Below are 25,469 nucleotides of genomic sequence, written 5' to 3' on the forward strand. Positions count from 1 at the left end.
GTGAAGACGGTCCCTCTGCATGAGGGATAGAGGGCCCACGGTGGCGCACGCCTGTAATCCCAGCACTCTGGGGGCAGAAACAGGTGGATCTCTGTGAGTTCGAGGCCAGCCTGGTCTACAAAAAAAGTTCAGGACAGCCAAGGCTACACAGAGAAATCCTGTCTTGAAAAACAGGGGGAAACAAAGAAAGAAAAAAGAAGGAGAAAAAGAAAGGGAAACTGCACTCAGAATGTAATATATGGGAGGTTTTTTTTTTTTTTAATTAAAAATAAAGAACATGGGCTCTGGAGTTTGACTGTTCAAACCAGTATCTTTTCGGTTGTTTGGGCACTTAACTTCTTAGTAACAGTTCCTCCACTAATAAAATAAAGAAATTAACAGAACTACTTCATAAATTCATTACACATTTAATAAGTGAGTTAATGAACAAAAGCGTTTGGAGCTGTGGCAATCTCTTAATACAGAACACTTATTCTCATCAGAATGTCACTTGTATATGCTTGGCTTCCCCTCCACTCAATGCTGATCTCCTTCAGCTAGTATGCCTGCTACAAGAAAAACACTTTTTCTCCAGGAATAAAAAAGACCCATTTTTAGTAGAATATCAGCCACACCGCATCTATAAATGTAGCCTCAAATGGGATTGATTAGAGTTCATGCTTTGCTTCCCCAGGATCAATTCAAGCCCTGGCCCTACAGGAGCCTTTCAGACAAAACATGAAGTTGACGAGCTGTGCTACCCAGATCTCCAGAAGAGCCTACACTTCAAAGATCAGTACTAGACATGTGGTAACGAGCCAGAGACAGTGGCAGAGAGTAAAGGGGGTGGGGGGAGGAAGTGTGGGCTGCAGCAATATCCTGCTTATCCAGAGTAAATTGCAAAAGCTCACACACTTAAAATATTTGTTCCAGCTTCTTTATCCCGACATCTTAGTGAGGCTGCAGCGGTCGTCGCCAGTCTGAGCTTCACCGTGCTGCCCAAGAACAACAAGAGGAGGAAAGATGCTGGAAAGTTGGCCCAAAATGACAAAGACTCAATAAGTCTGGTGGCAAGGCCAAAAAGAAGAAGTAATCCAAAGGCAAAGTTTGGGACAAGCTCAACAATCTAGTCCTGTTTGACGAAGCCACATGCGACAAACTCTGTAAGGAAATCCCCAGCTATAAGCTTATTACTCCAGCTGTGGTCTCTGAGAGACTGGAGACTTGAGGTTCCTTGGCCAGGGCAGGAGCTAAGTAGGAAAGGGCTTATCAAGCTGGGTTCAAAGCACAGAGCCCAAGCAATTTACACCAGGAACACAAAGAGAAGAGATGCCCCAGCTGCTGGTGACGATGCATCAGTGTATTCAATCAGCTATACATTTGAGACATTTGTTCCATAAAAATAAGCTTGCTTAAAGATTTTTCTGGAGGCAGTACAGAGACACCAAGTTTCTCCCTTGCCTATAATAAGGTGTGATGAAAGCTCTCCAATATGTCCTGTAAGATTCAGAAGCCTCTGTCACACTCAGTACTTCAACGCTTGCTAGGTGAAGGTTCTACCATTGAGCTAAAACCCAAGGCTCATCAGCCAACTGCATTTGACAGCTAAAGATTGGCCATTTCTACCTAAATGTTATTATGTAATCATAAATTCATTGCTATTTCCACAGGGGAAATTCTTGAACTTTGTAGCTTCTCTACTGCTTGATAACTCAGGGGTTGGAGGCAAAACTTGGTATTCCTTTTATAAAGATTTGTGAGTTGGGTGATCAATTAAAAAAAAAAACTATAGAAATAATGCAAAAGTGGATCGATCTCATTATAATAATGTTAAAAAGCATTTGAGGGTCTTCAGTATATGAAAGAGATGATTACATTTTACAAGCATCTCATGTCCCCACTCTAAAGTTAACTGCATGACAAAAGACCACCATAAACAGACAGAAAGTCTGCCATCAAATTAATTAAAACGATGCAAGGTATAGTTCCTGAATCTGTCAGCTGTGCAGTCCTTCCCAAAGCAATCTCAGCTGTGTTCTAATCAAGCCGTTACAGCATGTCAATAGGGAGATAGTACTGTTTATCGAGAAAAACACACTGAGTCACCACACTTTACTTCAATGCAAGGCACATTTCTTTATGACAGCAGTAATCCAAGGTGTCGCCATGACAGTCTGAGCCCCTCTGAAGTTTAAAGGGTAGGGATTTAGAAAGACTCCAAAGGGAACTGCTACAGTCACAACAGGAAACAATTAAGACATAAATACGAGTTTTACAGAAGCAAGGCAAATAAGGACATATTTAAGAAGGACCTAAAGGTGACAGAAACAGATATATAAGTGATGGGTTTGTAAAAGGGTGAGAAATTTGTGTGGTGCCCCAAAAAAAAGGCATTTCTTCTCATGACTTTTTAACTTGGTGGTGAAATACAGATTTACTCAGTGGTATCTGTATAATTTGGTGACTTGGACTGTGACAATCACCATTATACATCGCCTTAAATTTAAATAAAAATGTGCATCATAGAAGAGAAGGCATGCTTGAGTGTGCAAGTGCTTTGATCTGAAAGCCCTAAAGTTACTTTTTAAAAACCTAGGGAGTCATAAAATTTCCTAAAGACAGTGATGTGGGAGACTGTTGATGGTCCTAAGATCTTGCACAACCTCAAGTTACATTGTGTAAATTTGAGGTACAGCAGGACTTTCCTTTGCTTCGGTTAGTTAGTGAAGTACTCACAAGATGCACAAAAGAAAAGGACCTAGGTGCCTGCCTGACTTGTTGCATTCTCTCTTCTATGAACCAGCTCACACATCTGGGGTTCTAAGTGGATACTTGAGAAACAAATACAGTTTATTTTCATTGACAAAACAGGGACCCACAAAGAACCTTCTGGGAATGACAAACTGATAGCCAGCAAGCAATAAGCAAAGTTAACTGGATCTTGGAATTTCAAACCAGGAAGAGAACATGAATACAATCCCTGCCAGTCACTTCGTTTTACAAATTACAAAGCTGAAGAGCTGACTTCTATCAAGTTTCCCCAGTTTACTCTCATGGGAGGTGAGAAGAAAGATTTAGCAAAGACCAAATAGAAAGGTGTGAATTTAATAGTGATATCCAACATAAGACCTAAGGAGATTAAAACAAAATCCTAGCATTATGGTTATCTGTCCCACTCCCCTATTCCTAAGCAGATAGTGTCTTTTCAAAACTGCTTTTCCATCTCATCCTATTTTGTCCCCTCACTAATCCTTTTTTTTGAAGGACATTGTTCATTAGAGATTTACATTTCAACTCCATCTCCCTGCCACCACAAGTCCTTTAGGAAAATAAAACTGACTAGGACAAAGGGGGAAAATGCTATTAGACAAAACATACTGAATCTTTCTTCTTCTATGACCACATGGGGGCCCATGTTCATGTCTGCAGGCTTGAATCACCAGGGTGAGTTTATGAAGAAGCTGTTAACTATTAAAATGTCCAAAGAATTAAAGTGTTTATGAATGATGAGGATGTTCTTCTCTTTCTTCCTCTTCCTCCTCTTTTTTAAAATCTCATCCATGTTTACTTCCCTAAGTCATGCCCTCCTTGTTTGATTTTTGATTCTAATAAAGACTCTTTTTCACCAGCAACTGTTACTGTGGGAGGGAGTCAAGACGTTCACAGAGAATCCTGCCGTCCTTCTCCTTACGGGTTGGTACAAGTGAACGGTCAGAATCTAGGAACCAAAGGGCAAACCAATGTCAAACATGACGTTTGGAGCTTTGGTGTCTGTGACTTTATCATGCTGCCATTCATGCTTAATCTCATTTCTATCAGTTCTCAAGTCCATCACAACTCTACAACCCGAAGCGTGACAAGACAACAGAATAGCTCTGCTCCCCTAACTCTCCTCCCAGTTATCCCATCTCTTGTCTCCTCTGCACAAAGATCAAACTATGTGTCTGTGGTTAGCTCCTCTCCATCTTCATTGAAGTCTCAAGTGGTGTCAAAACTGGCCTCTGCCCTCAATAGTTCACTAAAACAACTTGGAATCAAATCATGAGTGATCCGAATGACATTACACCATGCAAACGCCATTCTGTCTCCATCTCCGTGGATCTTCCAGCAACATCTGGCACCATTCTTTCTTCCTGAAATGATCTCTGTCCTTGCTGATGCATCATCCTGGCTTCCTCCCTCCTCTTTTATGATTGTGTCTGGGACTCTCTATGGCAGACTCTTTCCTCCTTACTTGGTCAATAAAGACCTTGTAGTTCTTAGAGGATCTTTTCCAGGGCATCTTAGCTGCATTTTCCCTGGGTGATTTCATCCTTGGCAAGTTAATAGTCACTGCATGGTAGACTGCACTGCCCCATTATGGTGCCTCACCTGTGTACCTCTCCCATCTAATGCAACTTCGCTACGGTACTATCTGCCATGGTGTTTGGTCCTATATCATCTCCATTGAAATATCAAAACAAAAATTTATAATTTCACTTCTATCTTAAAATCTGGTTCTTCCTTAGAACCTGTCTATCATCTCTGGAGAACGTATCTATGTCCTTCTGGTTAGCCCAATTCAAGATGTAGGCGATATCAGCATTGAATCAATGCTCATCCACATTGCTCCTCCCATACCAAACCACCACCAAAGCATACCCATTTTACCTATCAAACGGCTTTTGAATATTGCCAGTGCTGTCTCATCCCCTCAGCTACAAGCTTGGCCCTAGCTTCATCTTCTTGGCTTACAATGACCCTACACTATAGGAGGAAACCTTGACAGCCCCTCCATACAGCATTAGGAAGGCTTCTTTAATCCATTGCCCATGGGGCAGCAAGTACACATAAACACCATTGCATCATAAACCAATTAAATCCCTCCAGTGTTAGGATGAAACCCCTAAGCAGAGACTTTGTTGTCCTGTGTGGTCTGGTTTCCACCTTTAGAACCCTGGTTGTCTTTTATTTTCTCTTACTTGGTTTGCACATTCTTGTCCCGTAGGCTATTTTCCTCGTATCTTTTCCTAAACCGTTCGTGCCTCTATCATTCCCCTTGTTAATTCCTGTTTCTCCAAGGATTTTAGTTTCGTCCTCCCTCCTTGTGGAGAAGCCTTGCCTGCCTCCCTCAACTAATTCATAGTCTCCAAGCTACATTTTAGATTTTCAACTGTTTAATTTGACTATTTAATCAATTTCTCTCTCTCTGCAGACTGTTAGCCAAAGAGGGGAGGGACTCCATCTGGTTTTTGTTTTCAGGCACCCCAATGCCAAGTGAGTGCCTAGCACATTGCAGAAGTTCAGTATCTGCTGAAGAAAGGAGCATGTGATGGAATTCGAAACTCAGAGCACTAAGCCATTACAACCTGCAGTTGGGGGCCCCATGAAAGAAACAAAAGAAGAATGTATCCAGTCCTCTGGGCTGTTATTTTTCTAGAACATTTATTTTTCTTAGCACGCAAGTGATAATATCCTAGCCAGTTGACTTTTTTCTCTGTTTCAGCACTCATCACTAACATGAATCATTCTGAATTACTGACCAAACCCTAACTATAAAAACCTTTCATAGGAGAAGCATACAATTTTCTTCTGGCAAGGAGGGTGTTATCCTACTTGGTGTAACATGAGGGAGGAGAGAAGGGGAGAGGAAGAAGAGGAGAGAGAAGAAAAGGTGGAAGGGAGCTATAGAGCCGAGCTTGTGTTATGACATTGTCATGGATTTATTTTACTTTTAATTATATCGAAAGTAACTCACCTTTTACCTTGTCCAGTTGTTTTAAAACCTGCAAAGTTCAGAACAACCCAAAAAGAATGGGAATAATTTCTTAATAAAATTATTAGAAACAGCAATTTATTTTCCTAGCTGACACACAAATACATAGTTTTAAATACTTTCCTTTCCACAAGAACAAAACAGAAAAGATTTTGTCGGATTGCTGTGTCTCCTGTGTAGCCTACCTATGCCCTGTAGCATGAATTTATTTTCTCTTTTAATAAAAGAATTTATAAATAGTAAAATCATTTACAAACTGACTTATGATTAGCATAACAGCTGTGGACTTGGAAATGTATTGAAATTTACTGAAATAAATAATCCATCCAGTTTAAACGAGAAATGATTGTGACTTCTCCACTTGTAATTATCTATAATTACCAATTAGTAAATACATCCTATGAATTAGGTGTTCACCATGAACTTTCAAACCTGTGAAACATAACCTATGCTGAAATAAATTACAGAGTTGGACACTGAAACTTGAAAATGCAAAAGATTAAACAGGTGGCTGTGATTTAAACAAGGTTTAGGAAGTTTTCTGTTATGATCTTTGGGAAACACAAATGTTAACAGCCAACTGGTTTTCAGCAAAGGTGCTAAAAGCACGCACTGGAGAAAGAACGGTCCTTAGTGAGTGGTGCTGGGAAAGCTGCACATCTCCTTTCACAAGGATGATGCTGGACCCCACTCTTGCATTAGTTACAAAAATCAAGTAAAAATGGATTACACACTTAGATGGGAGACCTGGAACTATGAAAGTAGTAGAAGGAAATGCAGGAATGTGCTTGGTAACATTGGAAAGGGCAGGGAGGTGAGACCCCAAAACACAGGAAGCAAAGGCAGAAACAGGCAAAGAGGATTACACCAAACTGAAAACCTTCTGCTCAACAAAAGAAGTAATAGGCAGAGTGGGTGGAAGAAACTGTCTGTAAACTATACTTTTGATAATATAATTCCTGGTATATATAAGGAACTTCAATACCAAGAAAGAAAAAAACAATCAAAGGAAAAAACCACTAGTTAAAAATGAGCCCTACAGTGAACACCAGCAAAGACGCTACAGAAAGAATTGAACAGATGAAAAAAAGAAAGAAAAAGAAAGAAAACTTGCTTCAAACAAGCTAGGAAATAAGAATGAAGTCCTAAAACCTGATTCTCTGGATTCCACATAAGTGCTGAGCACATACGTGCTCACGGCCAGTTGCATTTTTAAAAAGAAATAATGCAATGTGTCTTTATGCCACACCAAATATTTCAATGAAAATTTCATAAATTCTTGTTGAGCTCAAGGCTTTTAGAAAGCATGGATGCTTACTGATCTATCTTGTAAGTTGCAGCTTTTGATGCACTCTCCAGATAAAAGGCATAAAACCTGAATATATTAATGTAAAATAATATTCTCTACTTGTGTTTAAACATATGTAGCAGGGATGCTTCTATGTGGTCAACCCAATAAAAAGTCAAACAAGACAGAAAGAAAGGAAGGAAGGAAGGAGGGAAGGAAGGAAGGAAGGAAAGAACAGTGCAGGGGGTTAAATACCCATTGTATGTAATTAATATACACTAGTAAAAATAAAAGGCAAAAATCAGCAATATACTAAAATAGGTATTTTCCAAAGAAGATATATAAATAACAAAGTATATTTTTAAGATGTCTTAACAGCACTATTATCTGGGAACTTCAACTCCACGCCACAGTGAGGTAGCTGACTCCGGCAGAATGACTATTACCAAGATAAGAGCCGGTGAGGATGTGGAGGAAATAGCACCCTGCAAAGCTGTAGGTGGAGCAATCACAGAAAATATTATTTTAAAAATAGAAACAGAAGTACCATAGAATAAGGTGACTCAATTCTGGATATAGAGCAAAAGATTATGAAACTAATACATTGGCAAGACTTCAGGACACTGGAGTTCCATTCACAATAACCAAGACTTGAGTCAGTGCAACTGATAAACAGATGAAGACGATGTGGTACATGTAAGTTAGGGAGTGCCACTCACCCATATAGAGATTGAGGTCCTGTCCTTCACAACAACACATACAGAAGTGACCATTGTTATGGTGGTAGGTAGGATGAACCAGGCACTGACAGACAAATACTGCATAATGTCATTCAACCTGTACATAAGATTCAAAAGGCATATGTGGTGGCAAATGCCATTATTCTCTGTATTTGGGAGAGGCAGGCAGATTTCTGTGAGTTGGTGGCCAGCCTGGTCTATATAGTGAGTTCCAAGACAGATAGGGCTATATAGTGAGACCCTGTCTATAAAGATAGATAGATAGTTAGATAGATAGACAGACAGACAATTGACAGATAGATAGATAGGTAGATAATAGATAGATCAATACATAGATAGATAAATGACTGAAATCATAGAGATTGTAGAATGATCATTATCGGGGGCTGGAAAGAACAAGAAGCAGGGAGTAATTGCTAGAAACCATTCAATGGATACTAATTGTAGTCAGAAGTAAGTTCTGGTGAAACATTGCACAGATGGTGACTACAGACTACAGCAATGTACAGTGCATTCGAAAAAGCTACAAGAAAGATAGTATTTGAAAACCTCACAGACACTTGATAAATGTTTGAAGACAAAGTAGATACATTCATCCCGAGTTAAAAATTGCGCAATGTATACATGCATGCATCAGTGCATTACAGTGGCACACAACAATGCTTTTTGGTTTTACCTATCAGCTAAAAGTAAATTTCAAGTAAAATGGCAACACAGTTAGGACAAGCACCACTAACACGCCTTAATTAATCACCATTCCTTTAATAAGCATCTAGGATATGTTAGGCTGTGGAATGCAACTGTGAACAACAAAGAAACAACCGTCTACCTTTGTTTACATCTTTTCAAATTCACAGGAATAAAGCTGTGTTGGAGTTTAAAAGGAATACCCCAAGGCTGATTCCTTAAGCAACTATTTTCTAGGATTAGAGGTTTTTTGTTTTTGTTTTGTTTTGTTTTTAATGACCCATTCTTCTTTCTCATACCCTGGACATGGTTCTCTCCATGACCTTTCACTGTAAACAGATCACATCTGTTTCTGAGGAGGCTCAGTGATCAGGACAAGTGTGTCTATTCAGGACATCCCCTTGGGGAGTGGTTGAGTAGAATCTGGCACCAAAATTCTTATTGCAATTCCTTGTGTTGCATCCTTGGCGAAAGGGCACCAAGTGAGTGAGTTTCTACAAGGTCATTTCAACAGTCAGAAACTGATGAGCTATGACCTATCAGCTCATACATACAGCTCGTTGGGGAGGGGGTGTTCTTTTAGGAAAAGAGTTCAAAAAAGACTCTTTAATTTGTTTTTTAGGACTTAATGATTACATGAAATAATAATATAAAAATGTATATTTCTTGGACAGCTGAGAAACTGAAATATTTGAGTTGGCAACTGAAAGAAATGAGTAAATCAAAGCAGATATAGTGTCTGTCAACTAATGCCCAATTACTATGGGAAAGAAACCTCAGAAGTTTAACTATGACATTCTAGAACTTGACTCTGCATCACAGGACCTCTCTTTCAAATCCCAGTATCTTCAAGAACTCATTAAGGTCCTTACATGGGCACACGCGCTCGCACGCACACACACACACACATACACACACACACTCACACTCACACTCACGTTCTTCCTTCTGTTCCCAGAAACACACAGGAGACCTTAGGGAGAAGTAGAAACACTCTGTAGAGGCTCAATATCTTATAAAATTCCAAGTTTGACTATATTGTTATGATGGTTTTTAAAATTTAATATCTTGCATATATTGTATAAAACTGAGCTAACTGTGTGATTTGCCCTTAGAATGTGTTGCACTTATTTACACTGATAAGCATGCAAGCTCAATTTCAACAATGTTTCAAAAGGTATGTCTTTTCATACTAAAGAAAAACAAGTAAAGATATTATGCTGTATAATTGAGTGAACTGTAGAGTGAAAAGTGGCTAGCCTTAGCACTGCACACAAAGAGGCATAACCTATTTAAACACTTTGTGGATAGACCTTCCGACAGCTCCTAACAAAATTTATCGGTCTGGACCAGAACTGCTCCTTAGATCTTTACACACTTCATCCACACAGGGATCTCAATCGCCCGTGTCTCTAGAATATAATTCAGTCTTCCCAGACCTAGAGAGATGGCAGATGGCAATGCCACCTTACTCCTCACCAAGAATACATAAAATAGTTTCAGAGGTTCATGCTACTTTAGAAATGTCCCGTCTGAAGCCTGGATACTTCTTAAGATGCAGGCCCATCTCTTGTTTCAAATATTAGTAAATGTTTTCTATCTTTTTATCCTCACGTAAAATGTTAGTTAAAATAACTCAACTATTAGCCACTGAAGCCATCTGCGAGCAACAGGATAGGAGCCCCACCACCACCACCAATACGTCCCTCCACACCACCATAACCATCACCACTACATCCATTCCACCATCACCAAACCACCCATCCACACCATTACCACCAATACATCCCTCCACACCACCACCATCACTACACCCACACCACTACCACCAATACCCCCACACTCCACCACCAATACATCCACATTGAAATCCAAGCACCTGAGAAGTATTCTGAGATGGGAAGAATTGCCAAGGTGGCAGGTTAATCACAAAATATTTTACCAAAAAATTTCAGAGAAGAAATAGAGACAAAAACACAAGCTGGGGACAGTGCAAGGCAGGGACTGTATCACAAGGAACAGCAGCTGGAAATGAGTGACAGCTGGGACAGACAAAGGGATGGGTCCTGGCAGCTTCCAGAGGAGGGGAGCTATTATATTTGGACATTTTGATACTTGGACTTTTGACTTTCAAAACGAATAGATAATAAACTAATATTTTAATGCAGTAATAGGAAGTGACCAGAATTAAGAATTCAGAGCTCTGCCAGAATGTTCATAGTACATATTAATTTAAAAGTAAACAAATAAATTTTTAAAATTGTTAGAAAATACTATGAGGGCGATGATTTGTTGATGATTTGTGGGTGGTAGCACAGCATCCTCATCATGAGTGAGCATGAAAGGATATGAGGCCCAGCTATGGGATGATCATGAATTAGTTGACAGTGAGCCAGACAGAAAATGCTGTTATCTTAGCTCATGAAATTACAGTCTGGAGTTTCATCAAGAAAAAAAGAACACTTCATGAGTGTGTTCCTTGCTGCTTATAATGGATTTTTAAATTTTGTTTCTTTAAAAAACAGAAGATGTCCAAAGAGGACCTGGGCTTGGGTGGGTCAGGGTTATTTTTTGACATGGGGTCCTTTGGAGCTGAGACATGGACATGAAGCACGTCGTTTGGTCAAACAGCCCTGCATGTTCTGGGGCAACTATTTTATGCTCAAAAAACATTGAACTATCAATAAAACATTGGCGAGAGGTTGGAACAGCTTTCCTCGCAGTTCTACCTCAATATTGCACTCACAAAGAGATGCCATTTATAGCTTTAGATTTATTTAATGCTATGGAGTCTGTGCAAATACAAATGACCTCCCCTTACTTGCTCAGTGATGGTGAATAATTCCTTTTCTTCCCTGACCCACCCTTCGAGCTACCCTTCTACAAAGACCTGAACATTGTTTTCATATTTATTGCAGCTGTTCATATGCCTACTTCTTTCTTCAGATGGCGTGTCTCATGAGGACAAGATTTATTGTCTCTTCTGTGTCTATGTCCTCACTGTTTGTACGATAGTGGGCATTTGTAAATGTGTCTCCTATTAGTCTTGCTACCAGTATCCTTCAACCTCATCTTGCCTTGTACCTGAGGGAAGTGAATCACCGTTTACAAGATCACAATTTGCCTGGATTTAACCTAGCTGGTAGGGCTGTCCTACACATTTCAGATGGGCAAAAACTTGCATCATTTAATTTGAATATGTATACTGATTATAACCAACTTCAACCTCTGGACACATCAGGTTTTGTTTGGTTGGCTTATTTATATACAAACATATATACAGAAATATATTACATTATTATATACTATATATAACATTACATATCATAGTATAGTATATACTATAGATGTGTATTATATATACAAAAATATACTCTTAAGAAAATTAATAAACTGAATAAAATCCCCAAATAAAACATTAAGGGGAATTTTTTTTCTCGTTTTAAGGCTTTGATAAAAGGCTATTTTTAAACAAAACTCTATACATATGAAGTTAGTACACTAAAGTAAACATCTTTTTCCTAACTTTCTGTACCACAGGATTAAAAAAAACTACAAAGCCCTTTGAACAGTGACTTGTTATTGATAGAATTATAGAGCACTTCCTGAAAAGCAAACCATTTCCCTGGCTCCTGACCCACTTGAGATCTTCACTAGCACCAACAGAGCGAAGACTAAGACCAGAGAATGGGCAGCACGTGTGCCCACATCCTCTCTCCAGTGGCACCTGACGTCAGCCTATGGATCATGTGGGAAAGGCTGTGTCTAGTGCTAACTGCTGAAGTTAACATGGATAGAGAGGGAGCTGTCTATGGGAGTGCAAGCCTGTCATCCCAACACTACAGGGTGTGTGCCAGGAGATTAATACAAGTTTGAGGCCAGCCTGGTCTACATAGTTGAGTTCCAGGGTAACTAGGGTTATATATTGAAATCCTGTTTAAAAAAAAAAAGAAAGAAAGAAAGAAAGAAAAGAAAAGAGAAAGAAAAAAAGAAAGAAAGAAAGAAAGAAAGAAAGAAAGAAAGAAAGAAAGAAAGAAAGAAGAAATTTCCAGGCTCGGTAGTACATGCCATTAAACTCAGCACTCAGGAGGCAGAGGCAGATGGAATTCTGGGCCAGCATGATCTACAGAGTTAGTTCCAGAACAGCTACATAATGAGACCCTGCCTTATGATAAAAAGGGATAAAAGGGCCAGGTGGTGAAAGTGCACACTTTTAATCCCATCACTCGGGAGGCAAAGGCAAGCAGATCTTTATGAGTTTGAGGCCAGCCTGGTTTACAGAGTGAGTTCTAGGACAGCCAGGGCTACCCAGGGAGACCCTGTCTCAAAAAAATTAAATTTAATTTAAAAAAAGAAAGAAAGGGGGAGATGGAGAGAGGGAGGGAAAAAAAGAAAGGGAGGAAGAGTACTGGAGCCATGCTTATACAATGTTCTGAAATCCTTCTGAATAATCACGGTCTCTCACGTTTTAATCTCACTCAGGTTTTTGAAAATCTTTTCAATGAAAAGCTAAGTTGACTATAAAAATGTTCTTTCTAACCTCAGGTGATGCCTTGTGCTAACCCAGACCATTTATCCTTAGTCAATTCTCCCCCAGTGTCAGAACAAGAGAGCACACACCTTCACCCCATACTTGAAGATTAAAACGTAACCCACTGTACTCTACAGTGTATGTGGCCACTTGATACAAGCTAGTTCAAGTGTTTCCCACCTCAACACCTTTCCTCCCTTTTATTTAAACAACAGAAAAGATTTCTTGACACTCTGCTACGTGCTACACATAGCTGTTGGCACATCCGAAATGCTATCTGTTCTTACATGTACTGAAAGGTAGGCATGAAGTGTAGTGCGCTGCAATGCGATACATGTGACTGAGCCACTGGGAGTCTGTGGGAGATGGTTTACACTAGAATCCCAGGGGTTTAGGGCTGAGCTAAGTATGAGAAGCTTCTTTACGTATCAAAGTTTTATTTCAATAAGGACAGAGCCCTGGCAGGAGGAAACAGTTTGAAAGCCCATGAACAGGATAGTGTGGGAGATGTACACTTCGCAATGGCATAACATAAACACATAACACATAACATAACGTAAACATAAACAGAATGAATACACCATGTTATTCTACCCCAAATAACAATGATAAAGGATGAGTGGCTTCAGAGGAAAAGGGTAACTACAACCCCCAGTTACCTCTGAACACAGGCCTGCACCACCACCACCACCGTGAATGCAATGCATGGGGCAGTCTGTGGATGACGCAGTGGAGGAAGTCACCAGCAGTTAAAGCCTGGAGGCCAGGCATGCCAAGGAGCCTGAAGTGCCTGGGAAAGCCCTTCCTTGGAAAGAACCGTCCCACCCCTATGCAGACAAGGCCTCATTGAGAAGCACTGCTCTAGGCCTTGCAGCATCAAACACTTCCTCTTCATTCTTTTCTCTGTGTCTCAAGAGCCAGAGCTTCCGTTGGGTCCTGTTTACAGATGGTGAGAGTCACAACTAGAGTCATGCACGCCAAGCCCAAATTGCAAAGCCCCGCTTCATCCATCTGGTGGATTTATTATGTGAAACGTAGATGCAATCGATAAGGAGAATAGATAAGAAAACAGTGTGAAAACCCAGGCCCAGAAGATGAAGTCCAGAAAGGGCTGAGTGCTTAGCAGCATCACCGGCTGCAGAAAAGCAATGACTGAGCAAATCTCTGTTCTTGGCCCAGTAGTGACTATAGAAGGTGGTAGCTCTGTCACTAGGAATGCATTCAAGGCTGAATAGGGGCTTCAGATTTCAAGTAGACCTCATCCATTCTTTTAGTAAATCTGACAATGAATGAATGAATGTTGCTTTGATGGGATAGTTGGGTTATACCAGCACATATCTGTACCTACTGTTCATGTCTATGTCAAGGGATTACTTGTAGGGAAGAGCTATACAGTGTGTAGTGGGGGGAGGAGGAGGTAGAGGAGGGAGGGAGAGAGAGGGAGAGAGAGAGGGGGAGGAGAGGGGGAGCGCATATGTGTATGCATATATGTATGCATGTGTGTTATGTATGTATGAGAGAGAGAAAATGTGTGTGTATGTATGTGCGTTCATGTGCCTTTCACAAATAATGTGATAACTTTCTACTACAATTCGTGGCATAATTTAGGTAAAATTTATAAGAACATCTATGTGGCACGAAAGTGACAATGTGGCCAATGTGTGTGATAGTCTTCCTTATCAGCACAACACTCATCCTTTATTATGTCAGAATGAGGACTGGTCTTTTCAAATGTTTCTTGCTATAAACCAAGATATGCATAGCATGTCATGTTAGCTCTTCAGTTTGACTTACTAGGGTCTCAATGACTCCTTCTGAGCAACCCCACAAACCATCTGGACATAGTGTGAGCCCAGCATCGCCCTGCTTTCTCACACCCACTCCCTTCCACCCTGTCACTTTTCTAAACAGGAAATCCATTGACCCAACTGTAGAAGCAAGGAACAGTAAATGTTTGTCAAGTCACATCCAACAAAGCAGCATTGTTAGAAATTGCTTTATAAATATCAATGATGGTAAAGTTATTTTTTAAAAAGCACTATACATGAATTTTAACTTTGTAAAAATAACAAGTTTGAGTATTTTTAATGGGAACAAACATAATACATGTTTTCATATCTCTACCTCAAAATGCTTATTATACTTTATATATCTCAGAAAAAATTTGCCTTACTAGGTTTTCTTTAATCTGTTGCTTTGTTGCATAGATATTAAAAGCCAAATAATAATTAAATCCCTATGATCTTTTTCAAAGCAAACACGGAACACATTTACTGAAGAAATTTGTTGAAGTGTTTTTTACTGAACACAGTTTTGAAAAAAAACTTACTGTAAAAAAATGACATTTGGGGACAGTGTTGTGTCATCACAGAATGAAATAAAGGCTTTGCTCTTCTAAGGGGAGGCTTGGAAATACCAACATACAGTTCAACAAGCTCAAAAAACATTGCAGAGAGATTCCATTGTCCCTTAAGATAGTTAGCTTCAACTCGTAAAAACACTAGTGTCTAAGGGCAGAAAATTACAATGGCTTCCTGTAAGAGCCTCCTCTCTGCTCTCGAGCTAATTTAAACAATATGGCAAAACTCCAACTCAAACAGTTTTAAAATGCCTATTATTTAAAGATTGATCTCCACATTTATCTGTCAATAGTGACTCTCTTCTGCTTCTAGTCCCACATGTTTTATTGCCTCACATAAAACAAAAAGAAACTTTAATGTACTCTAATGTACTGCTATCCACCACCACCACCCCTGGTGTGTGTGTGTGTGTGTGTGTGTGTGTGTGTGTGTGTGTGTGTGTGTGTGTGTGTGTTTTCTGCTTTGTCTTGGAAGACAGCAAGAAAGAGCTAAACATAGCACCTTACAGATATGTGTGGGGATTTGTGAAACTGGATGTGTTTGCAAAGCCACTTAAAAAAAGTGTTGATCAGGCTATAGTCTTTTGTTTTTGTCTGTTGTGTTGGCATTACAGAAGTGCTAGAACATTGCAGTAATGCTGATACCTTTTTAAAACAAAAATTAAATTATAAAATAACATCTATGTATCTCAAACATACCAAGTGTTGTTCTGAAATTAATTTAATTCACTCTTAATTAACAGTTATGTACTATGGGAGAGAGGGTGAGGCCAAACTGATTTTCATTTGAGACAAATGAGCTACAATGAATATCAGTATTTGTAAGTGGGCATATGGGACAGAAAAATGTACTACACACTAATCCAAGCACACATCCTGAAGTCTGACTGCCACTTACCTGCTGCCTAGTTTTAAGTCCCCTCACTTCTCTGACTTTGTTCTCCTATCTATAATATAATAAAATAAATAGATAACATATGAAAGTAAATATAAATGTAAAATAAATGTTACACACATATATGTATGTGTATCACATCTATGTGTATGTCATATAATAGAGCAAAATGTAAATCGCTAAAGCTATCTTTAAAGACTGAAAGTGAAAAGGCACTGAGAGGTGTGATGGGGATTAGCTCCCTTCCATCTTTTTTCTCCAGCATTTGCTTCTTCTACTTTGAGAAGCAGAACCGAAGCCTACCCCAGCACTTCGCTAACCGAGGATCACAGTAAGGACAGCCTTGGCAAGAAAACCTGGGAAGTGATGATGGAAGTGCTTTGGAGTTTTATGGGGTTTTGTCCTCCTCATTCCCACAACAGTGACTCCCTTCCTACCACACTCTGCTGTGAACTCTCAGGCGACAGAGCCGTGGGTTTTGCAATCTTAGTGTGCCTTGCGCTTCAGCGACTGGCGTCGTGGATGCTGGACGTGTTCTTGCCAACCTCTCCAGATCCTAATTCATTGCGGCTGCACTGCTGGTTCTCATTCTCCCAACCTATGGTCGTAGATCAAGCCCAGATGGTGTTTAAAACACCTTACCGAGTGCATCATCTACCTGTCAAGCCCAACCTCATCCTATTAATGGTAGAGCGGATACTCCAAAAGGTACATATTTCCCATCTCTCTCTTGCCGAAATTTTTTAATGAAGAAAACTCATATTTTAGCACACCCACAGTTTCCTGTCTCCCACTCTGCCAGACACAAGTGTATACACACCCACACAAAAGGCATTCAACTCATAGCTTCAAATTTTAAATAACATGCTTTAATTTGCTAAATTACATTAAGATGGAGAGAGATAATAGAGCATTGAAAGTCATTTCATGCAACTAAAGGCAAATATAAAAAGTGTGTCTCTTCTTTGCATATTTGGTTTGTAGCAAGCCTGGAGAGCAAAAGGGACCCCTATGCAATGTTGGCCAAGGCAGAACTGAGGTGGCACATAGTATGGAACATAATAATGATATCCACAAATGGAAAATTAGGCAATTGCTATGGCCCAAATCTAGAACGGAGGAAAATTCAAGAGTTTTAGTTTGGTTCTGCCATATTTATTTGTGTAAAAGTTTCATGTTGGCTTCGTGCCTGGAAATGTGTTTGTCTTCAAGCAGTTCTAACATGAACACTGTGGGTTGAAATTTTAAATACGCTTTAAGACAGCATTCGTAGCTAACAAAGGTCTGCATGATGGTGCATTACACCTGCTGGAACCTGGCTGAGCCATAGAACAGATTCCCAAGGAAGCCAAAGAAAGCCAAGGTACAAGGGAACCCAGATGAGGCAAAGAGAGCCAAGATGTGGTGTTTAAATCAAAGCCCAGCCACTCTCTGCCTATATGCATTTTCATCCTCAAAGAAAATTAGTATTGTTTCTAAACCCCCAAATAGTGATGGCCCTCCAAAGAAAAAAATGGCAGAAGAAATGGATAATTAACATAATTTAAGGAAGGGGGAATCTAGGCTAAATACAAAGTAATGAGCTCACAAAGAGAATACAGAAGAATGTGTATTGTGTAAATGTTATGTTCCAAAGGCTGTTTCTACGTTTCCATGGAAAACATCATGTTAGGAAAAATTATTTCTGGGCCTTCAAATAGGAAACTAAAAGAGGCCTCCTTGGAGCCTGATAAATAACAACATCAGCATGATGTTATAAAATCAAAATGCATTCTTCTGAAATATCTCAGAATCTCTTACAGACATCCCTTCGTTTGTTAATCTGAAGAGGATCCCTGAGATGCACTTGCAGCCTTTCCTTGGCTGCAGCCTTTATGCGGAAAGAGCAAGGACTTCCCAACTAGGAGTGAGGAGACAGGACTACAGGCTGGGTCCCCAACTTAATGTGATACACCTCTATACAAGAGTCAATGTTGTTCTCAAGCAGATAAGCTCACAATAGAATCACTCAAAATCTCTTAGGAAGAATGACCCTCGTGTTCACTTCATCACACTAGAGAAGGGTTCTCAGAACTCACCCAAGATTTGTTTATGCTAATGATAAGTTCAAAGATAGAGTTTCCTGTAAACTATAAACAGTATCACATCACAGTTGTCACAATCCATAATTGGCATTCAAACTAGAAGTCTTACCATTTTGAGGCAAAATCACACTGAGCTACATTTGGATTTAACACCTGTTTGTAGCCGGGTATGGTGCATGCCTTTAGTCTCTGCACTAAGGGAGGCAGAGGCAGGCAGATCTCTGTGAGTTCAAGGCCAGCCTGGTCTACAAAGCAAGTCCAAGACAGCCAAGGCTACACAGAGTTTCAAAGAACAAAACAAACAAACAAAAAACACATCGGTTTGCTTTGAAATTTACCTATTAAATATTCAGTGTGGGGAAGGACCTTAAATTAGTGAAGCAATCTTTTATATGTTCTCTATTGAATGTTGGACATACAAGGAATTACAAAATATTCTTTCCCACACATCTAATAAATGAACAAAAAATAAAATTAACCAATAAATTATAGAACAAATAAAGAATAAGTTGTGATCTTAATATCCATTCCTAAGAAATAGTCATTAGAGAATAAGAAATAATATTCTAGAAAACAGAAGTTATCACAAAGCATACCTAATATGTATCAGAATAGTCTGAAAAAAAGTGGATACAATTCCTAGATTTTCTATAAAAATTCACAATTTTTTTTCAGAATGGGGCTAAGCAACATATCTAACAAAAATCAGACAACTGTGTTCCCAGATACTATTCAAAAGAAATAAAAACAAATGTCCAAAATAGATAGTGTATAAAATATTGACAACAGCAAAAAAAAATAAATAAATAAATAAATAAATAAAAACAAGAAGCAACCCAAATACCTCTCAACAGGAGAATAAACAAATGAGGCATGCTAATGAAAGGAATATCAGTTAGTAACAAAAAAGAATTGATCTAGGCAAAACAGTGCGCTGTTTCAAAGAAAGAAATGTAAAGTTTATGGCTCTTGTTAAATGCAAATCTAATCCTTGGTAAGAGATATTAAGCAGTGAGTGCTTGTATGGTGCAAAGAAGATACGTCAGAAAACATGCAGGGCAAACAAACATTCTCTGCCTTTAGCTTGGGCTCCGTGAGTATACACAATTATCAAATGTATCATATGTAAAGATGTGCAAATTCACTACATATCAATATATATATAGTAGACTAAAATGGAAAGTAACAATACAGGCAAAAGATATGGAAACTCTTACAGATTAGAAAGGCCATGACAGTGTGCCACGGGTCAGACATTTCCATGGAGTCTACCCAACTCATCTCTTTCTGATGAAAAAGAAAGCTAAGGCAAAATGGCAGAGCTAGTGAAACACACCCACTAAACCTCCAGCAATAAAGAGCAACGATTTGAGAGATGAAAAGGGGAATACGAAAGGCAGAGAGGATTACTGAAAAGAATGTGCAACTTTCAGCAAGAAAGACACCACAGGTCTCTCTGACAGTAGCCACACCTCTGAGCACTCACAGGCCATGACCAAAGCACACAGTTTTTTCCTCGGTGACTAAAAGGAAGAGCTGCTGGATATATCAGAGCATGTGAATGCCTAGGGCTGGTGGCTTTTGGAAGCAGTCCTGTGAAAGGTGTTAAGGGTGTACCAGACATCATAGCAGCTGGAGGCAACAATTCTTTCATAGCAACAGAACTGCCTACGTATAAAATAAATAGTATACAGAAAAACAGCCTCGTACATCAGAAGTTTTGTTAGTATGCATCCCAGCAAATGGGTAGTCCAACTTTACCATGGGACCACACATCTGAAGCAAATTTTGCTTTAACACTACAGTACATGAAGCATAAGAGATGAAATATAACCAGTAAATGCCTAATCCCAGTACAGGAGGCTTGACATTTTCCAACAGATATTGATGGAGAGGAATTAGCAAGAGATGTCTTTTCTTCATTCTTGTCTATTTTCCTACACAACTTCCTGGTTGGGAAAAAGCAGGAAAAGTCTGGAAAGAGGTGCTGAAAATGTCAGCAGCTCCTAAATGCTGAAAGCACAGTGAAATAGGTAGTACCTTCCTCAGCCGGGGCCACTGCTGTTGCAATGAACTACCAGGACCAAAAATAACTGGAGACTAAAGAGGTGAAAAGGTTCATTTGGCTTAGACTTCCACCTCCATGGTTATTCACAGGAGCTCAGCCTGCTTGCTTTCTTTCACTTTATGTCCTGGTGGTAGCCCTGTCCCTTCCTTACCTCCCAGTCCCACTTTCTCTCCCTCTCCTACCCCCTCCCTTCAGAAAAGGGGAGCTCCTCTTCCCATTCACCTCAGCTCATCAAGTCACATCAGGACTTAGGCTGCCCTCTTCTCCTGTGGCCTGGCAAGGCAGTCCCTCCCCACAGGGAAGTAATCAAAAAAACTGGCAAAGGAGTTCATGCCAGAGAGAGGCCCCACTCCCCTCAACAGAGGACTCAAAGGAAGCTCAGCTTGCTTTCTTATAGAACCCAGGATCACCAGCCCACACAGGGCACCACCCACCATGGGCTGGGCCTTCCCCCATCAATCAGTAATTAAGAGAATGCCCTATAGGCTTGCCTGCAACCCAGTCTTAAGGAGGCTTTTTCTCAGTTGTGGTTCCCTTCTTTCAGATGGCTTAGCTGTGTCAAGTTGACATTAACTATTCAGCACAGTAAGGAAATGTTCCTGTATCGGCCCATTGCTATCTCTTTTATACTTAAACAGGAAGCTCAAGGAATAAGGCACACTGCATGGCTTCACTCTTTTGTTCTGGCTGCTTAACTGAGTTAATTCCAAAGACAATGTGAATCTCAGCCTTAACCAATGACTAGATGGTGCTCACCAAAAGAAGCTAGCAGTTGTTGAAAGAAAATCTGTAAAGTCCTAACAGTGAAAATCCTACCTAAGAAGACATAAAAGTAAAAAAAAGAATATTCTAAATAAGCAATTACTCAAATGACAACATGCCCTTTATAACGAGCATTTTATGTAATCGTGCTTTCTGATATCATAAATTAAATGAAGCATCTATGGTTGCTAGCAGCTTATATATTTTCCCTCTGCCACAATAGCCCTGCTTATTTAATCAAGCTTTCAAAACAATTTATCGTAGTCAGACCCAGTGAAGCAACTAACTTAGGGAGATTTTTAATTACAGAAAAAGGAAGCCATGATCTGTAGTTACTTGAACTTACCCCACATCGGTGTGTGGTTATTTTCATTAAGAAAACACACAGGAAAAAAAGAACCATACAATCACCACCTAAAGCATGTGGGAAACCTCAACCATAGCAACTGACGTTAGTCCAGGAAGTAAAGGCCCCATAAACCCTACAACAAAGTAAAACACTGAGAGATATCTATGGTCTTCCGTAACTGAGCATGAGAGAGAAATTAAAATTTAAAAGAAATCTCCAAGAAGAAAATAAGAATGAGCTGACAGTGTGTTTAAAATTAAAAATGGTAAACTAGAAATATAATCAATAATAATAAAAATAATAAAAATGAACACCAATGGCTTATCACCCAGAAAACTACATATTCTGAGCCATGTCTCTAGCCCCACATGAAAACAAACTTAGACTTCAGAGTGGTATATTTCATATACAACTGCCAATCAAACCTCAAATGAAAAACCGCAACTTCTCTATCCGTCACTTTCTATTAGTGGTGGTGTCAACTACCACAGACTATGGCAGAGGCTGAGAAACACGGCTGACCCCTTTCAACAATGTTAGAGCTCTCTCCAGCCCAGTCTAATAAACACATGTTCCCAATAACTCCTCCAATGAATAAGCCCCTTTCAAAAGAAAAGCAGGACTTATCGTGAACACTAACCTCTTGATTAAACCGTCCACGGAGCCATCAGACTGTGAAGGTCTCCCCCAATCCACATGCTCCAGGCTGCATTCACAATCAATTAGTTACATCAAATCCCCTTTTGTTTCCCTCCAGTGACTTTTTATCACCCTGTTACTTGACTCCTAAACAACTGCCTCATCTGGCTTTCTGCCAGATTCCCCACAAGCCTGGCCCTCCCAGAAGACAACAACCAGCCATAGAGACTCTCCCTAACATGGAGAATACAGAAATGTCTCCAGAATATTCCCCAGACCAGCAAAGGCATTTACAAAGTATTTGCTTAACTGAGGAAGTCCGCATTTCGTTTCCTTCTCATTGCCTGGAGATTTGCAAAGCACCTTTTTCCCCCACACGTGTCAGAACTGCATGATCAGCCAAGAACCGAGCTATCCTGGTTCTAATCTTTAGTGCGAAAATGACCACCTGACCTTGACATCTGTCCTTACCACCTCTGGAATTCACATTCTTGATCTCCAGTGCTGGTTGCTAGCTCTCCATCACTGTGACAAATGCCTTAGATAAACAAAGTTCGTGGATGAAAAGTTCAATTGGACTTGCGGTTTCAGAGGACTCGGTTCCCACATCCTGGTCGGGTTGCTCTGAGACTGTGGTGACACAGAGTGTCATGGTAGAGGAGGGTCATCTGACACACCCAATGACCCAACATCCTCCCACTGGGACTTATATAATAAAGGTCCCACTATGTTCTAGTAGTACAACAGGAAACTAATGCACAGAGGCCTTTGGGAGTCATTTAGTATGAAAACCATAACAGTAATTTAAGTAATTCTGTCAACCTCAAGTGGAACATACATATCGCTGACTCCCCCAAGATACATTGTGGACAAAGGGCTGAAACAGCATCAGAGACAATGGTAAAGGAGGACTGTAACAAATAGTATCTTCTGGGCATGATAGAGCCATGCATTTATGAACTCATAACAACTGTAGCTGCTTTCCCAAGACTGCACAAAATCAAACCAGTCAACATTTAGCATGGGTGAGTGAGGGAACTCACAGACCCCTAGCTGAGAATAATTGACAGTTGATGGCTACTGGGAAAGAAAAAATCAGTTGTCTTTAAGGATGAGGAGCAAGGACCAGGCTCTCCATGCTCATCCAATGCAGCAATCACTAGACTCGGTGGATTATAAAGCTAAATAAAAACAAGATAGGAAGTTGAGAATGGGGTGTGATGTGTTTTGGAAGAAGCAAGGGCTTGGGAGGGGTGAATATGATCAAAATATATTGTCACAAACTTCTCAATTAATATATAAATAATAATATTAACTATATTAACAACTATGAAAAATTCACGAGAGAAGTGATTTGATATTCTAATCATACTTTCTTCTATTCTACTATAATTTTAAGTGAGTTCGTAAAAATAATTTATTTATTTATTCACTTAACATCCTGGTCGTAGCCCCATCCCTCCTCCCTTCCAGTCCCACTCTCCCTTCCCTCTCCCTCATCCTCCCTCCCTATCCCTCAGAAAAGGGGAGCTCCTTTTCCCATCCACCCCAGCTCATCAAGTCACATCAGGACTTAGTCCTCTTGCCCTGTGGTGTGGCAAAACAGTCCCACCAGGGGGAAGTGATAAAAAAAAATCTGGCAAGAAAGTCCATGTCAGAGAGAGTCCACACTCCCTTTACTAGAGGACCCACATGAATCCTAAGGTGCCCATCAGCTACATCCAGTAGGGGGCCTACGTCCAGTCCATGCAAGGTCCTTGGGTGGTACGTCAGTGTCAGCAGGTTTCTCTGGGTTGGTGCTTTTGGTCTTCTTGTAGATCTTCAGTCACCTCCAGGTCCTTTTCTCCTTCCCCACACCTTTTCACAAGGCTCCCTATGCATCACCCAATGTTTGGCTGTGAGTTTCATCATCTGTTTCAAAGCTCTGCTGGGTGGAACCTCTCATAGGAAAACTCTGCTAGGCTCCTGTCTGCATGCATAGCAGAATATTGTTAATAATGTTAGGGATTGGTTCTCTCCCATGGGGTGGGTCTATACCCAAACTTCTGGGACACAATGAAAGCAGGGCTAAGAGGAAAGCTCATAGCATTAAGCGCCTTCATAAGGAAATTGGAGAGATCCCATACTAGCAACTTAACAGCACACCTGAAAGCTCTAGAACAAAAAGAAGCAAACACACCAAACAGGAGTAGATGAAAGAAAATCACCAAATTCAGGAGTGAAATGAATAAGTTAGCAACAAAGAGAACAATACAAAGAATCAATCAAAACAAGAGTTGGTTCTTTGAGAAAATCAACTAGGTAAGACAAACCCTAAGCTGAACTAACTAAAAGGCAGAGGGACTGTATCCAAATTGACAAAATCAGAAATGAAAAAGGAGATATAACAACAGACACTGAGGAAATAAAAAATTTATTAGGTCTTACTTCAAAAGCCTGTATTCCACAAAACTGGAAAAATCTAGAGGAAATGGATGATTTTCTTGATAGATTTCACTTACCAAAGTTAAATTGAGATCAGGTAAACAGTTTAAACAGTCTCATAAACCCTAAGGAACTAGAAGCAGTCATCTAAAGTCTCCCAATCAAGAAAAAGACCAGGGCCAGATGGTTTTTGTGCAGAATTTTAGCAGGCATTCAAAGAAGAGCTAATACCAATACTCCTCAAACTATTCCTCAAAATAGAAACAGAAGGAACATTACCAGACTCATTCTATGAAGCCACAGTCACCCTGATACCTAAACTACATAAAGACTCAGCAAAGAAAGAGAATGTCAGACCAGTTTCACTCATGAACATTGGAGTTTTCAACCCCTACCCACAGTTAGCTTCATTCCCCATACAAGATCAAACGATGGCTATGGATCTGTTCTAACTGCCCAGAGCGTTTTCTTCAGCTTCCTGTTTGCAGGTTATCTGAATGTATTCTCCTGGACATGTGGTGCTGAGTCACCTCTGCAGCATTCTAGCCCGTGCCTTCCATAATTACCTAGTCGGTCCACCTTCTGTTCCGTGCATCCTTCCCAGCCACAGCTAGGGTTAGCAAAACTGGCTTCTTTCCTTTCAAGGGTCTCTGAGCTTTTCCAGAGCAAAAATCACATAAATATGCTGATGGGTTCCATCACAAATGTATGAGATTCAGCTCCAGCTGCTGGGTGACCTCATGTATTTATCTCCACCTCCCCTCCCCCCGCCCACTCCCATCCCCACCTCAGCTCCTCTTTCCATTGCCTAAATTATTCAAAGCTTTGATCACTCCCTCCAAGCTCTAGACTCCCTACTTGAGCAGGTCTCATCCTCAGCAGTCAACTCTCAGAAGAAAAGAAAAACTT

The 25,469-nt window shown here is 40.1% G+C and overlaps 1 protein-coding gene across 1 annotated transcript in view; it reads right to left on the minus strand.

Annotated features, from left to right (window-relative positions):
- Hmcn1 (hemicentin 1) overlaps positions 1-25,469 on the minus strand; it is a 424,838-nt gene that overhangs the window by 355,759 nt on the left and 43,610 nt on the right.

This window comes from Acomys russatus, chromosome 6, assembly GCF_903995435.1.
Source record: "Acomys russatus chromosome 6, mAcoRus1.1, whole genome shotgun sequence".
Taxonomy (NCBI): Eukaryota; Metazoa; Chordata; class Mammalia; order Rodentia; family Muridae; genus Acomys; species Acomys russatus.